Raw genomic sequence first — 13781 nt, 5'->3', positions numbered from 1 at the left:
TTTGAACATGTTAAGTCTGGGGTGCTTTTCAGGCATCCAAGTGGTGATAGCCAGAAGGCCATCAAGTGTACATTAAAGTGCGTAGTTCATGTGATATGTTCAGTTCAGAGATATGTCTTTGTTTTATTTCTCTAAGCAGATGTGAAACTCTTCTGGGATGGTGGTGTGTCTCCAAGGCCATTGAGGCTTATAGACCCTCGCACTGTAAATGGCATAACGTGGGCAATTCCATCATTTATGAATTTAGCAAGTTTTTATTCTCTGACTAAAAAAACTATGGCAGATGGGAAGGCTTACTGGACCCTATTCCCTTAGAGAATGCTATAAAATGACTATTCCTTAATTATGGAGAAAATAAATCTAGGAAAAGGACAATCAATATACATAAAGGATAGCATGAGTGATCACCCCTCTTCATCTCTAAGAGTCTGTATCAAAGAGGAAGGAGACTCTAGGTGAGAGTTCCCTTTGTTTTAGACAGAAATAGCAATGAAGTATTATTCTAAGTATTAGTAAACTTGGTCTTAAAATATGATGGCTGGACTTCTTAATTCCCTCCTAGGGAAGCAGGTCCAAAGGTTTCAGAGATGTTGTTGGCTGTCATTGATAGTAAATCACACTGGAGTCTATGTGCTTGATTCTCAGTGCAGAATTTTTTTTCCCTCATAATGTCCAAGAGATGTACCAGAAACTAAAGATTTTCTCCTTCTGCCCCATTTAGGGAAGCCAGACTGCTTCACTCTCTCCTTCTCAGGCTTGGGCTTGAAGGAGTGGACAGACTCTTAACTATAGAGAACATATTGGTGGTTACCAGAGGGGAGGTGATGAGTGGAGGGATGGGTGAAATAGGGATTGAGGAGGGCACTTGTCCCAATGATCACTGGCTGGTGTATGGAATTGTCGAATCACTATATGGTACACCTAAAACTAATATAATACTATATGTTAACTATACTAGAATTAAAATAAAAACTCAATTTAAAAAAGATAATACATTCCTAAACTCTCTAATTTATTTAATTTCTAAGTTACTATTTTAATTATTTCTAAATTATTATCTTAATAATAATAATTTATTTATTTATTTCTAAACTCTATTTCTAGGCACATTGACTCTCAACAATGACCTCTAAAGCAGTTATTCCTGATAGATGGTCGTTGATGGTCCTTTGCATTATAGATGTGATAGACCCTACAATAATATAAATATTAATTGGAAAAATAAGAGCTTGAGCTTTTTTTTTTCCCCCATTGTGAATAAATAATTTACTCCTGGGACTAAAGGAGAACCAGACACAACCTCATTAGCATCTCAAAGGAAAGTCAGAACAGGTCTTTCTATTTAATCTGCCTGGGTTTATTTTGAACTTGATCAGAAACACATTTTAAAAAGACATATCTAATTCAAGTCACTGTGCTAAAACAGGGAATGTAGAACAATGAATTTCCATATATTCCATTGTCTAAAAGCACTGGTTTTGGAAGAAGAAGACTTGAGGTTGAGTCTATCTGCAACCTACTCATTCCATGATCCTGCACAATGTAGTTTACTTCTCTGAGCCAAGCTTCATAATCTGTGAAATAAAGATAATGACATTGGGCTCTGGTTTCTGGTCTAGCATGTAAGAAGCCTAAAAGCCTTAATTTCGTTCTAACAACAAGTAAAAGGCTGAACAAATTGAAAAAAATCAATTAACTCTCCTTAGATTTGCAAAGAGGAGAGTTCACTGGGCAAACCACTGACCCCAAAACTGGAAAGACACACAGACAGATAGAGAGATTTACAATTTATCAAGGCAGAAACCTCTTGGGGAATCAGTAGCTTGAAATGTAATTAACAAACTGCTGGAGGCTTAGCGTGAATAAAGCTGAGAGATAAAAATTTCAAGGGACCCTTTGGCGGGGGGGTCTTGCAATTTGGAAAGTTTTAACGGCAGACACAAGGTTTTCATGGTCAATAACAAAGAAAAATCACCTCATGTTTCCAGAAGGAAGAGGGGAAAGGAACAATTTTGAAATATACAACATTCTGTTCTTAACAAGGCCTGTTTCCAGCAAAAAACTGAGCCTAACCTGCTGGAGTTTATCAGAGCCTAAACTACTTGGAGAAAGGAAACACCTAACTTCAGCTCCCTTCAGCCATCCTGTTCCACCTAAGGGTATTGGTGGGGTAGGGGAAGAGACAGTGAGAAGCAGAGATGAAGTTCATAGCCCAGGGGCACAGACTTACCAAAAGAAATACCACATCAAAAGACAAAAGGAATCTTCCTCTCCCTCTACAAAGTATCATTGCATTACTAAAGTCCTATTTACTTCAGTTCCTTTTACCCAGCACTTCATGTCCACCTTTCAAAAAAAAAAAAAAAAAATTACAAGGCATGGTAAAAGATTTAAAACAAAAAGAAAAACACAGCTTGAAGAGATTGGACAAGCATCAGAGCCAGAGTGAGATGGCAGGAACCGTTGGAATAATCAGACCAGGAATTTTTTTTAAAACGATGATTAATATGCTAAGGGATTTAATGGAATAAGTGAAAAATGTGAAAGAACAGATGGATAATGTGAGCAGAGAGATGAAAAGTCTAAGAAATAATCAAAAAGAAATGTTGGAGATCAAAAACACTAATAGAAATGAAGAATGCCTTTGATGGGCTCATTAGTGGCTGGACATGGCTTTTCTCAAAAAATAAAATTAAACAAAAAAACAGTTCTTTGAGAAGATCTATAAAATCAATAAGCCTCTAGCTAAGCTGTGAAAAAGAGAAAAACACAATTTACTAATATCAGAAATGAAAGAAGGAATCACTACAGATCCCATGGACATTAAAAGGATAATAAAGGGATATTATGAAAAACTCTATGCCTAAAAAACTGATAACCTAGATAAAATGAGCCAATTCTTTCAAAGACACATCTTTAAGCACATACACAAAAACAGCCAATCTGAATAAATCTATACCTTTTAAAGTAATTGAATAAATAACAATCTTCCAAAACAGCAAGCACCAGGCTTAGATGTGTTCACTGGTGAGTTTTATGAAACATTTAAGGAAAATATTATGTAAAATCTCTACAACTTCTTTCAGAAGATAAAACCAGAGGGAATACTTCCTAACTCCTTCTATGAGGCCAACATCACCCTAACCAAAACCAGACAAAGACATTATAAGAAAGAAAACTACAGATAAATATTTCACATGAACAGAAATACAAAAATTCTCATCATAATATTAGCAAATTAAATCCAACAGTGTATAAAAAATTATGCCCAATGACCAAATGCAATGTATCCCAAATATACAAAGCTGGTTCACCATTCCAAAATGAATTAATGTAATCCATCATATCAAAAAGCTAAAAAAGAAAAATGACATTGCCATTTAAATAGCTACAGAAAGAGCATTTGACAGAATCCAATACCAATTCATGATTAAAAAAAAAAAAACTATCAGCAAATTAGGAATAGAGAGAAACTTCCTCAGCTTAGTAAAGAATACTTACAAACCTATAGGTAATAGCACACTTAATGGTAAGAAACTAGTAGCTTCCTGGCTAAGACTGGGAGCAAAGCAAGGATATTCCTTTTCATTCAACATTGTACTTGAAACCCTAGCTAATACAATAAGACAAGAAAACAAAATAAAAGGTATTCCAGTTAGGAAGAAAGAAAACTGTTTTTGTTTGCAAATGATATAATCATCTATGTGGAAAATCTGAAAGAATTGAAAAAATAAAAAATCTTAGAATTAGTAAGTGATTAATAGCAAGTGTTCAAACTACAAAGTTAATAGACAAAAGCCATTTCTTTCCTACTTACTAGCAATGAAGAAGTGTTATTTAAAATCTAAAACACAATACCATTTTTATCAGCACTCTCCAAATAAAATGCCTTGGTATAAACCTAGCAAAATATATATATATATATATATATATATTCTTCTCATGAAGAATAACAAAACTCTGAGGAAAGATATCAAAGAACTAAATAAATGGAGAGACATTTCATGTTCATGGATAGAAAATTAAATATTGTCAAAATATCAATTCTTCAAAATGTGTTCTATAGATTCAATGCAGTTCCCATCAAAATCCAAGTAAGTTATTTTGTGGATACTGACAAAGTGTTTCTTAAGTTTATTTGGAAAAGAAAAAGAAACAGAACAGCCAGTTCAATATTGGATAAGAAGAGTTAAAAAACTAACACTATGAACTTCAGGACTTAGTATAAAACTACAATAATGAAGATAGTGTGGTACTAGTCAAAGAATAGATACTTAGATCAATGAAACAAAAGAAGGAGCAGAAAAGAGATAATCAACTAATATAATCAACTGATCTATGACAAAGCAGCAGTCAATACAGTGAAGCAAAGATAGTCTTTTCAACAAATGGTGCTGGAACTCTGGACATTCACATGCAGAAAATTGAACCTATATACAGACTTTAGACCCTTAACAAAAATGCACTCAAAATGGATCATAGACCTAAAACTAAAATGAAAAATTATAAAACTCTTGGAAGATAAAAGAGAAGAAAATCTTGATGATCTTGGATATAGTGATAAATGACCTTGGATATGGTGATGACCTTTTAGATACAATACCAAAGTCAAAATCCATGAAGGAAATAATTGATAAGCTATACTTTACTGAAATTTTAAAATCCTGCTCTGCAAAGGACAATGTCAAGAGAATGAGAAGCCACAGACTGAGAAAAAATATTTGCAAAAGATACATCTGATAAGGGACTGTTATCCAGAATATATAAGGAGTCCTTAAAACAATAAGAAAACAAAGCAACCTAGTTTAAAAATGGGCCAAAGATCTTAACAGACACTTTACTAAAGAAGATATAAAGAATACAAATTTGCAAGCAAGTATTTGAAAAGCTGTTCAATTTCATATATAATTAGGGAATTGAAACTTTAAACAATGAGGCACAACCATACCTTAGAATAGCCAAAGTCTTAAACACTGACAGTATTAAATGCTGGTGAAGATGTGGAACTCTCATTCATTATGGATAAGGATACAAAATGGTACAACCACTTTGGAAGACAGTTTGACAGTTTCTTACAAAATTGAGCATACTTTACACAATCCAGCAATCACACTGTAATTACCCGAATGAACTGAAAATGTATGTCCACACAAAAACCTGCATAAGCATGCTTATAATATCTTTATTTATAATTGCCAAAATTTGAAAGCAATCAAAACATCCTTCAGTACATTAGTGAATAAATGGTACAGTAGAATATTATTCTACAGTGGAATGTTATTCAATGCCAAAATTAATGAGCTGTCAACTCATGAAGAAACATGGAGGAAACTTAAATGCATTATTACTAAGTGAAAGAAGCCAATCTAGATTGGCTTCCAACTAGATTCCAACTAGAGGACATTCTGGAAAAGGCAAAACTACGGCAACAGTATGAAGATTAATGGTTGTCAGTGGTTAGACAGGAGGGAGGGATAAAAAGACAGTAAACAGAGAATTCTTAGGGCAGTGAAACTATTCTGAACAATAGTACAATGGTAGGTACATGTCATTATACATTCATCAAAATCCAAAGAATGCACAATACCAAGAATAAACCCTATGTAAATCATTAACTTTGTTGAAAATTGGTTCTAGACTTTCTGCTCTAGAATCCCTGCTACACTAGAAGATCTAATTTTCAATTAATGATTTAATATTTAACACCCTAACCAGATTTCAGATTCCATGAAGACCAGAATCCTGTTTTGCTCATAGAAGAACACCCATTACTTTGAATAGTATGGGCAAAATAAACATCTGTTAACTAAAAGTCCATGGAAAGTATCAGATAGTTAAAATAAATAATAGCACAATCAGATGGTATTTTAAGGAGAATTTAATGAAAGAACCAGTAGAAGTGTGGGCAGGTTTAAAGGAGCCATCAGATGATGTTAAGGCACCTAGCAATTAGCAGCAGTGAGAAACCAGGGCTATATCTAGACCTGGAAAAGCAAGAGGGAGGAAAATACGATCAAAGCCTAATGATAGGTAAAGCAGTGAAAGAGTTGCCACCTGCAAAGGAATGAAGTTATAGAGGGCAGAGGCCAATATAAGAAACACACACCAATATAGAGAGGAAATAAATGGGCAAGAAAAACCCTCTTCTCTGCTCCTGAGTTAGGCTCCTTCTTGTGACTTACTAGGTATATCCAATGGTAAACCAGAAGGCAAGAAAGAGTGATAGAGTTCACAGAAGTCAGGCTCTCAGGGTACCAAAGCAGAAAGAGAACAAATATTTGTGAATTGGGGAAGAAGTGGTTGGCGATGGAGAATAATCAACACAATGATATTATTCAAGAAGGGACATCTGATATCTTAATATTGGATTATGAGAATAAAATGCAAATACATGGAAAGTCTTGCTAAGAGAGGTCATATAAAGTTGGCATCTGTTCACCCTTCCAGCGACTCCAAAAAACAAGATCCTGGTTAACCTGAAAGACCCAGCAGACTGTCCAGCATATACAGAATTAATAACATTTTGCTGTAAAGAACTGTCATTCTAAATTCTAAAAGAGTTCAGAAGCCGTTTGTCCTTTGGCATCCCCTTTAATCTAAATATACTCAGCAAGAAAATGATACGGCTCAAACTTCTTCTTCCTCCCCCAGCAGCCCAGCCCAACCACCGCTCTGTTCAACCAATTAGCAATTTGCAGGGGGAAATGTGAACAAATTAATGCTGATGATTGCAGGCCACTAATTGGCTACCGGGCTGTCAGAGCAGCTTTGCAGTTGCTAAATCAAACTGATAGCTAAAGGCCATGAGCTGTTCAGCTGTCTGCTCTTCTCATCGGGGGCTTCAAGGCCCGGGAAGAGGAGTGGCTTACCATGGCATTTCGGTCATGACCGGTCCATCATTCCCGTGGCTGTGCGTGGTCAGTGTATTTACCCATAACTGTGGGACTGCCTACAAGATTGTGGCCCTGGAAAGGCACAAGGCTGCCCCTCCTGGGGAGATGTTCTCATCGTGTCTGACAGGCAGCAAGGCATGTGAGGTGAACTGTGAGGATGTTATACTTCTGGAGAAGCAGTGTGACCTTTTAAAGGCCATACCCTCGGAGGCCCCAGCGAAAGTGGAATGCGTCTCTGAAGAAGGGGAATCGGTCAGGGGAGGCGCTCAGGCCCCTCCGAGGCAGGATGCCTGGGGCTGAGCCCAGTCAACACATCCCAAGTCCTTGCTGGTCCCATGATACCTTTTCCCATGTGGTAAAGAAAAGGAGTCATTAATGAGCATTGCTGGACAGAGAATATGTGCTATACTACATTGAAATAAGGAGTCCAATTTTTATCAAATGTATACAAACTTGGGGCGCCTGGGTGGCTCAGTGGGTTAAGGCCTCGGCCTTTGGCTCGGGTCATGATCTTGGGTCTTGGGATCGAGCCCCGTATCGGGCTCTCGGCTCAGTGGGGAGCCTGCTTCCCTTCCTCTCTCTCTGCCTGCCTCTCTGCCTGCTGGTGATCTCTGCCTTTCATATAAATAAATAAAAATCTTAAAAAAATAAAAGTTTTTTAAAAAATGTATACAAACTCATAAGAAATTAAGCATCAAAACGTGTGCTCTTCCTTTCCAAATAGTCCTCTTATTCCAAAAATGCTATAACTTCTCCAATTATGTGTGGGCATCTTTTTGGAGAATCATCAGAAAAACAAGTCTTTACAGCTCTTTAAAACAACAAAAACAACAACAACAAACAGCCAATCAAACAAACAAAACACCTCTTAATGATTTATAACAGTATTTCTTAACCAGGGACTTTTTTGTCCCAGCCCTTATCTACCCTGGGACCTTTGGCAAGAATGGAGACATTTCTGGTTGTTACAACTGGGAGTAGGGAGGGGAAAGATCTTACCTACATCTAAGGAGTAGAGACCTAAGGGATGCTACTAAACATCCTGCAAAGCACAGGACAACCCCTAGAACAAAGAATTATCCAATCCAAGATGTGAATAATGCCAAGGTTGTGAAACCCCGATTTATAATGATTTCCTTCAAGGAGAAATCTAGTTGATTTTGTGCAACTATCCAAAGGTGAATCAGAAGTAAGTCTGGTGATTGAGGGAGGTCCATCCAGCTGGAAAATGTCATTTGTGAACTAAAATAATGGGTAATTATAGAATAATGAGACTGATTTTCTTACATGAAAATTTCTAACATGGAGTTCCCCTCCCAAAAAAAGGTTTTAAGCAATATTTCCATTCATTTGTTAATTCATCCATTCATCAAATATTTATTAAGCATTTAATATGTACTAGGAACCAATTAGCAAAACAAAATTCCTATGTGGAAAGTGCTCATAGTCTAGAAGCATACTGGGTAATATACCAGTATGCTCTGGTATATATAAAATAAGCTCTTTTAACTCCCTCATTATGCTGTCTTCAAAAAGGTTGTTTCTTATGAAGATTATATAAATTAAGAAACACAAAATATTCCAACAGTTACCTGGTATATGGTAAACACTCCGTATTGGCTAAATACAAATTATTAATGTAAAAATGTAAAAACCCTACATGGTTTCCCAAATGGATTCCTTTAAGGAATAAGTATTCTTTAGAGGTATACTTTCAATCATCCTTATAAATATACACATACTGACAATTGCACATTTTCCATGTTAGTCTGTGATTAACAGTGTTTCCCACCAAGGGAAATATGACTATATCCTCGCTGGAGGTAGTTAGATCAGAAAACAACAACAACAACAAGCATCTTACAGATATTTGTCTAGTCTTTCTGATCTGGATGGCACTATACAGGTTAATGCCCTGAATATAAAATAATATAGACAACTATCTCTGACTTCCTCTGATTTGCAATAATCTTGGGGAGACAAACCCCAAGATAATTAATCAGAAAAACTTAGCAAAGGCACATAAATGGCAGAGAAGTTCAAAAGAGGGGAGCATCCTTATAGGCTAAGAGGGGTATGTCCAGAGGATGGTATTAAGGGAAATAAGAACACATGAGACAGACAGACAGATAGACATTGGCCTGTATTTCTCATCCACGAATGTCTCAGGAAAATACAAGGGTAGAATGACTTACAAAGAAGGTGCCAGAAAATTATGCAGTAAGATAATGCTACAATGGAGTTTTTTAAAGGGAGAAGAAAGGAAGAGCTGCAACTAGTTGGAAGCTAAGAAGTTGGTCTCACTGGCTGATTAAGAATTATCATAGTCTGAGCAGATGGAGTCAGGAGGGCCCCTCCAGTGGCTCACTGGAGAAGCTTGCAGCTCAATGCATTATGAACCTCAACGTTATCATCAGAAAATTGTCTTCTTTTCTAAACTGGAAGCACCTTGCTGATACTCTGAGACTGGACATAAGTTGAATATTCATGAGTATCTCCTGGAATATCTATTTAGTATTAAGCAAAAGAAGGGCTAGGAAAGGTGGTGTGTAAATCAAATCTCTGCATACCAAGTTGTACTCAAAATGCACGAAGGGAGTTCATTATTCAAAAGAACTTTGTAATAAATCCTTATGAAAAGCAAGCAAGGGATTTGGGGGATTGTCCCAGCTCAACCATCTTCTGGCTGTAGGACGTGGAGTAAGTCATTTCAACCCACTGAAACTTATTAGGACTCCATCTTATAGATGAAGAGATTCCCCCCCTCAGCCCCTCCCAAAAGGTTGTAGTAAGTCTCGGCTGAGTTAATGTATGTGACAGTGTCTTGTATACTGTAAAGTTGTTAGCCTCTTTAATGTCTTGAAGACATTTAATTTCATCCAACTGTCTTACAAGACTGCTTCCTTCTAAGCTGAGTCACTTTTATAGGGTAAGGAACACTTGAGTGTTGCCAACATCAGATGATTGAACCTAATTATTTCAGCCTTCTCTGTCTATGGAACAGTATCACTGAACTAAATAAACTTAGATCAAGAGCTTAAGACCTAAACACTGTGAGCTAGTCCCCTCACCTTGAAAACACCAGGAAAATGGCGACAGAACAATTTGCTCTAGAGAATGTTGGTACAGAAGACTAGGCTAACAAACAGGAAGACATTTTTAAGTGAATACTAGTATGTTATTGACATACAGGGAAGCAATGTTCATTTTTTTTTCTACTCTAGTTATAAATGTGAGTTGAACTTCGTGTTCACGTGGTGGAAGCACATCTTGGCAGGGAAGCATATTGCTTACATAGAACCTCTTCCCACCCCTGACCACGCATACTCCAGGGTATGTTTAAGAGGTTCAGTCAGTATATTTGTAACAGAAGCTTGTGTCACATTTTCATGAAAAGCAAATAAAAAGTTATGGGTTGTCCCACTTTTATTATTTTCCGAGTCTGGGAAAACAGAGACAAAAATCTTCCGCGCTGCCATTTATCTATCAAGGACCGTGCAGTGATAAAATTCGATAGCTGACAGGAGCCTTATCTAAATAAAATCTGTATGTTTATGCCTTAAGGTATCCAGGAAGTAAGGAGCTCAAATAGTGATCATTCTTAATAGTGTTCTATTAAGCTAGTTCCAGACCGTTTGGTTCCTGGCAGGAATTGCTTGATAAAAAGGATGAACCCGGGATGGTTCTAGCAGACCAGCAGACTAATTGCTTTATAAGTGTTTTAACACAGTTTCAGGAGGCAGTGGAAACCAATGGGCCAAAAGGAAAAGCAAGACTTTCTCCTCTACTCCCATTCTCACTGCTTAAGCTCCCAGTCCATCAGCTGACTGGAGGCCCAGTGTCCAAAAAAAACTTATCCAAACTTCTCTCTAGTTCATGTCTCAGTATCTTCCAGATAACAAATGTGCCCCTAATAGCATATCTGATTCCTCTTCATGATGAATTTCAATGTTTACTCTTAAGTCTCATATACCTGCCTGAGTCTGAATCTGTGTTTGATTTAAAAAAACAAAAAACAAACAAAACAAAACAAAACAAAAAAATACTCTCGAGTCCAAAACCATAAAGTACTATAAACTGAAGGAGAAGACATGAAGTCAAGCCAAAACTCCAACCTATGGTGAAGACAGGGCACAATAATTAGCCACCTTGACATGTTGAGGAAAATTACAACATCCCTGACAATGAAAGAGCATATTGCACAGAGATCCTGAAATCCATTCTTTCTCTATTTTGTGCAGTCAACCCAAGAATCACCTCTTCTGTCTCAGACACTATTCTAGGTTCTGGGGTGCAGTAGTGGTGAGCACATTAGCAGGGTCAGTGCTTTCTGGAAGCTTAAAGTACAGTCATAACCGGTTGGGGAGGTGGGGGCCATAGATGAATGAGCTCTCAAGGAACTATGTGTGCTGAGAGCTGTGTTGAACCCAAGCAGGCTAACAAGACTTGTTCCCGCATCAAAAGGCCCTCAAACAGCTCAGTGAGTAGTTGGGAGTCCTATTAGCAAAAGGTTCACAAAACATCCTGATTTCCGCAAGATCCCATGGGCAGAAATCTCTGAACTGGGGACTGGCCCCTTGTCCAAGCCTCGCTCCTGTATGCCAGGCTGCCCAGAAGAGTCTTGTTTTTTGCATACGCACATGACCAGATGCACTCACACTGTGATGCATAGTCTATGACGTCACTAGCATTTTTTTTTAATATTTTATTTATTTACAGACAGAGATTTACAAACATAGATCACAAGTAGGCAGAGAGGCAGGCAGAGAGAAAGAGGGGGAAACAGGCTCCCCACCAAGCAGAGAACCCAATGTGGGACTCAATCCCAGGACCCCGGGATTATGACCTGAGCCAAAGGAAGAGGCTTTAACCCACTGAGCCACCCAGGTGCCTCGACATCACCAGCATATTAACAGTGACACGGCAGTTCACCAAGAAGGACGGAAGGGTCTAGAGCTAGTTGGAGTCAAGTTTGAATTCTAGCTTTCCCACTTACTGACCTCTCTGTGCCTCCATTTCCCTCATGTTAATAATAATCCACAGATGATAGTTTGTTGAAGAGGGTTGAAGGAAGACTTAATTTTTGTTTTTAAAATACTACCTAACACAAGATTTGCGGGTTTTGGTTGAGTAAGGAAAATTTTGTCAGTTAGAAAGCAGAATGCTATAATCTGCAAAGTGTATATTCTATTACCCATGATCTGAGAGGCGATTAAATTCCCAGAAGAAACATGCTGAAAGCCCAGTGTCTGTTCTTGATATGCTGGAATGTTAGTTGATGACCTGGTTAATTTGCGGAGATTTTTGTTCTTTTATATTTTCATTCTGGTGTGGTTGACATACTATGTTATATTAGTTGAGATGGCAATAAAGCTATTCAGCAATTCCGCTCAGTGCTCATCATACTAAGCGTACTCCTTAAGGGCCCATCACTTCTCTCACCCTCTCCATGCAACTCCCCTCTGGTCACCATCAGACTGTGGTCTATAGTTAAAAGCCTGGTTTTAAGACACATGAAAAAATGTTCATCATCATTAGCCATCGGGGAGATTCAAATCAAAACCACATTGAGATACAATCTTATACCAGTTAGAGTGGCCAAAATTAACAAGACAGTGAACAACAAGTGTTGGAGAGAATGTGGAGAAAGGGGAACCCTCTTACACTGTTGGTGGGAATGCAAGTTGGTGCAGCCACTTTGGAAAACAGTGTGGAGATTCCTTAAGAAATTAAAAATAGAGCTTCCCTATGACCCTGCAATTGCACTCCTGGGTATTTACCCCAAAGATACAGATGTAGTGAAAAGAAGGGCCACCTGTATCCCAATGTTCATAGCAGCAATGACCAGAGTCACCAAACTATGGAGAGAGCCAAAATGCCTTTAAATGGACGAATGGTTAAAGAAGATATGGTCCATATATACAATGGAATATTATGCCTCCATCAGAAAGGATGAATACCCAACTTTTATATCAACATGGACAGGATTGGAGGAGATTATGCTGAGTGTAATAAGTCAAGCAGAGAGAGTCAATTATCATATGGTTTCACTTACTTGTGGAGCATAAGAAATAACATGGAGGACATAAGGAATTGGAGAGAAGTGAGTTGGGGGAAAACGGAGGGGGAGACAAACCATGACAGACTGTGGACTCTGAGAAACAAACAGAAGGTTTTGGAGGGGAGGAAGGTGGGGGGTTGGGTAAGCCTGGTGGTGGGTATTAAGAAGGGCACATATTGCATGGAAGACTGGGTGTGGTGCATAAACAATGAATCTTGAACACTGAAAAAAAATTAAATTAAAAAAAACAACAACTGTTTTTTTGTTTGTCTCTTTTTTTTCTTTGTTCATGTGTTTTGTTTCTTAAATTTGATTCGTGGAGAATTTCCAACTTTTCCTCTCCTTTACAATCTTAGGGTCAAATGATAAAAAATATTTCTATCTTTAAGAATTGAAGATTATAGCTGGGGAAAAAAAAACTAACACTAATACTGTAGTATCAGTCACACTAATTCTTTCTGAATGATAAAAATCTCATTGGGGATATTTTTATAGACCCCAAATCAGATTGGTCAGGTCACCTACATCTAAGAAGTACTAAACTAAATCAATCAAGCTTCCAACACAGTAGATAGTATCCTCCCAAGGAAATAGGAAGAAATGAAATTAACTTTTACCTCACAAATGTCTACATATTGAGTATTTTTTGGAATTTTATGTGTATCTGTTGTCAGCTGAGGTTCTAAAACAGTTTATACATGACAATTTTTTTGTGGGGAACCAGTAATTTATTTTACTCTCTCTGTTTTAGGCTCCTTAATTAAAGGAGGCCAGTTATAGGCTGCAATTTATAAGGTTGTTTTGAGTTTTTACAAAGATAACTTAAT

The sequence above is a fragment of the Mustela nigripes genome, chromosome 4 (assembly GCF_022355385.1).
Source record: "Mustela nigripes isolate SB6536 chromosome 4, MUSNIG.SB6536, whole genome shotgun sequence".
NCBI lineage: Eukaryota > Metazoa > Chordata > Mammalia > Carnivora > Mustelidae > Mustela > Mustela nigripes.
Note: the sequence above shows the minus strand (reverse complement) of the source record.